We start from the raw sequence: 4,713 nt of genomic DNA on the forward strand, positions 1-4,713 counted from the left end.
ACGAAAACGATTATTCACTTCAGCAGATAAACGTTAAACATCCCCCAAATGGCGTCAAATTCGATTTAATCCTCATTCCCAAACAAATATATTTAACTGGCCAAATTAAATACTGCAATACTGAACTAGCATTGCCGATGGTGGTAAATAAGTGGAATAAAATACTAATTTGTGTCAGCTACAACAGTCACTAAATACATCCATGTCAGGAATAATAGCAGCTTTTGTCTACCTCAACTAAATACAAAGATACGTAAATAACCATTTGAACTATACGTAAGAGATATCCAATTAATGACACATACTCATTATTATGTTGGCAAATATTTGGTTATAAAGATAAATCCTCTGCATTTCATTCACACCAGATCTGGTAGGTCTCTGGGCATCATGTGTTATGCAGCAGGGCCAGTCCTAGCGTTTTGAGGGGCCCTGTAAACACCTCTATGGTGCTAGCATCACATTCTAATACTGGATATGTTGTGTGCAATATTCTGATATCAACCCAATCAAGACCAAATAAAACACAACCTTTACCAAAAAAAAAACCACAAAAAAAATTCAAATGACCTAAACAGGAATAAAGTCACTGTCAGAGAGAGCAATAATCCAATTTAGATGTGCACACTTAAGTCACGCTATATAGTTTTCACAACATTTTCAACACATCCAGCACTCAAACTGCTTTACGACCACCGCTCAATCTTCCAGCAAGTGTTACAAACTCAGTGTTTTCTATTGTTAGCAAGGAAACACTCAAAACCAATATCATGTAAATAGATAGGAACATTAATGTTATATACGACAAGCAACCTAATGTAAACGTCTGAATCTCAAAATACTGTTTTCTGTTAAACGAGATCAATCGTCAAATTATTCTTGTTACTGTTGAAAGTAGCCATTGTAATTGTTTCTTTTGTATGCTGCAGAACATGCTGTGACAATTACATTCACAAGAGGCTTTCTGAAGGAAATATATTTAATAACAAATCTAAACAATTTAGCTACTGTTTAATCAGTGTGTAGTTTTTTAATTGACAACTAAAAAAAAAATGCTAAAAGATATTTTCCTGTATTATATAATATGTTTAATAATGGAATACCAGAGGCAGTTTATGGAATTTTCAAGCCAAGACCAACAGGATAGGTTCAGACAAACATACAGAAATGATGTTTGGGTCCATTTGCTTAAATCAGCTGGGCTCTCTTACTTGGTGCATTCAGCCTAGATTGTTGGGGGTCGCAGGTTCAATCCTCACTTCCCCGGTGATCATGTCCATGTCCGTAATTGCTCCTGATGGCCCTGTGACAGACCGGCAACCCGTCCAGGGTGAACCCCGCTTCTCGCCCAATGTCAGCTGGGATAGACTCCAGCCCCCCAGCGACCTTTAATGGATAAGCGTTATAGAAGATGGATGGATGGATGGATGGATATTGATATGTGTCTGCCTCTACCTCTGCAAGAGACTGTCTGTCCAGCGGTTCACAAAAGGTCCACTTCTCACAGTTCAGTTAGAGCCAAAATAGCCCAGGAGGTAAGAGTGTGTAGTTTTACTCCCACCATGACTTTTTAGGGATCTTGTATGAGTTTCCATGAAGGTCCCATGATTTGAAAAAAAATCTTTTTCTCATTTTTAATCCTGTGTCCCTGTGTCAGTCGTTTATTTTTCCCTTAATGTATGCTAAATATGAAAGAAAGCAGTGTTCTTACACCAAAAACCCTTTTCTTTCTCTTCTTGTAAAAATGTTTGCTTACTCCTCCTGCGCTAAATTTGCAGCAAATTGAAATACTTCAGAATCAGATCTTTATGACTCTTCCCATTTGTCAGTGATGCGTTGCAGCTTCCTGTAAACTTATATTGTAGCTGTAAAATGGTAGACACATTGTTTTGAATGTCACACAGCCCCGGTGAAATGACTCCTACGGTATAACAATTTGGCCGTTTTGGTCTGGTGACATTTGGAATGTCTGAAAGGGTGCATGGCATTTGCTAGCAGAGAGCTAACTCAAAGTGGCCGGTCACTGGTGCACACAATTGGCTAATGTATCTGACAATCAAAACCTGCAGCAAGTTCCTCCCGAGCTTCTATTTTTACAAGACACATATAAATATGCAGAAGCAAATGGCGCTCTGACTTTTGTCCTTTGTAGCCTTTGGCACACATTTAAGAAAAATATATTCAGATAACTAAAACTTGCGGCAAATACGTGAACCAATGATTAACATCACTGCCTCCTCACACCCTGGAGACCATCTGTTTGACCTCTTGACCTCTGGCAGGAGCTTCATCCAGAACTGAACAATGATGACAATGAAGGCTTTCTTCTGTTTAATGCGGTTGAAATAGGAATTTTATTTCTTGTTTGACTTTTATTATTTACTGCTTATACAATTGCAAGCCAGTTTATGTCTCTTAATATGACAATTTAACTTTTTTTTATTCTCTGATGTTTCAGTGCGACATCCTGCAACTTGCTTCTCACTAAATCGTACGCGAATGAGTCTGAATAGGCAGCCAGACCTTTGAATAGAGCCTCAAAATAAGGTCAAGATGAGCATTTGTGTCAGCAAGACAGCCGGTGAACCGCAGAAAATCATGGCTTCAATTTGGAAAACTAGATGAGTCATTCAAGATCTCCTCTTGCAAGCATGTAGAAAACATCAAATCAATAACTGCTAATATCCTTCAGTTTGGCATTTCTGTCCATCTTTATTTGGCAAGAGCCAGTACGTTAACACCACTGAGTAGGTTAGTGTCAGCAAGCTGTTGTCCACCAAAAAAAAGTCATGATACCAGGAGGCAAATCTAGACCAACCTACCTCAACAGAATCAGAATGAATCAGAATGAGTTTTATTGGCCAAGTATGTTCACAACATACAAGGAATTTGACTCCGGCAGTTGGTGTCACTCATGGAATGAGCAGAAGAAACATAAACATAACATAAACATAAATAACAGAAAATATATACACCTATGCAAAGAAGATAATATGTACAAAATATGATCAGTGCAAAAACACAATTGGTGCAAGGTACACAATGTAGTGCAAGTGTAGCAGTGTAGCATTTCCAGTCCTTTGTATTGAATTTCACACACACACACAAATGTTGCAGCCAATTCATGATCATACACGGTTTTTTCTTTTTTTTAGAAGGCACAATGTGTCTAGAGAGCAATCAAAGAGAAACATCATCAATACTTTCGCTTTGAGGCCAGGTTTCTTCTTGAATATACACTCTAACTTTAGATCCTTCGTGTACATTAGGAAGTGATATCATCCTGGGTTCTCACGATATATACTAACATAAATATATAAGAAAAAAAAGGATCCTAATGTCAATGGCATATTGAGTCGCCGTCGTCCTTGAAGAATGCCTGAATCACTGATGCTGCTTTAACCTATTTGGGTCAAATTGAATTGTGTTGTGCAGCTGGAGCAAACTGACCCATTTTACATTTGTGGCTCAGTGAATTATTTTGTCTACGTGAAATATCTCATGCATGAGTAACTGGTTGCAGAAATACATTACAAAGCACACACACACACACACACAGACCAATTGTACTGATAGTCTAAAGTGATATGAGTAAGAGGTGAATGTGGCTTAATCTCTTCTCACCTCTTTGCTGTTTGCAGGTGTTTTTTTTATCCTTTAATGCACCCCCATTCCTCTCAAACTGTTTTGTCACCTTGTACTTCATTTGAGTGGGTGACAAACTGTAGAGTGGGAGGAGACTATCCTCTATATTATTCAACAACTACCTGGCTGATTTTCATCAAACTTGGTGAAGGAGAGAAGAAAGATATCTAAGGAAATTTTGGAGCGTTTCTGTTAAATGTAGAAAACCAGAGAAGAATAAAGTTAAGCATGTAGGGTTTGTATCCATAAGACCCAGACAGCAAATGAATTCACCAAACTTTATTTATTCACACCAGTGAAACTAAACAGGTGCAGAACAGAGAGTTTATATGTAGAATGTAACTTAGTGGAAGGGTGGAGCATGGGCCGAGAAGTCACGCATTATTTCATTTTTTTTGCCATTTTTATATTGTTTTAAGAGGATTTATTTATTAGTTTATTTCTTAAATTTACATTAATTTATAAGTAAAATAGTTCTAATATTTTGAAAAGATTTCCAGCCCATGATGGAGTCATTTACAGGTGTGCATTTTTTCAGCCTTGCAAGATATTTTTTTGTGACTTTTTCTTTAATTTTTACAGGAAATAAAAATACAACTTTTTTTTCTTTTCTTTTCTTTTTTTTAGATCATTCGCTCTGTAGAAATTTGCTCGGCTCTTGATAAAAGGTTATTTAAGAGTAGAAGAGTTTCCTGTATGAAGGAGAAGTAAGTTTTATAATTCTGAAATGGTCTACTGTTAATGACACATACAAGTTTTGTTCCAAAAATGACTGTTCTAATCAAATTAAAAGTCGATTCAATATATTTGCAGTGTTTGTTTCCTCAAAAAAAAAAAAAAAGATTACAAACTCATAGTCTAAGCCTATAGCAGCATATCTAAGGGCCAGCCTAAGCAGCCCTAACTATAAGCCTGATCAAAAAGGAAGGTCTTCAGTCTGCTCTTAAACATAGAGAGGGTGCCTGCATCCCGGACCAAAACTGGGAGACGGTTCCACAAGAGGGGAGCCTGATAGCGGAAGGCTCTGGCTCCCAGTCTACTTTTAGAAACTCTAGGGACCACAAATAA

Source organism: Aulostomus chinensis, chromosome 16, assembly GCF_037954235.1.
Source record: "Aulostomus chinensis isolate RoL2024-O1b breed Wild chromosome 16, RoL_Achi_v1.0, whole genome shotgun sequence".
NCBI lineage: Eukaryota > Metazoa > Chordata > Actinopteri > Syngnathiformes > Aulostomidae > Aulostomus > Aulostomus chinensis.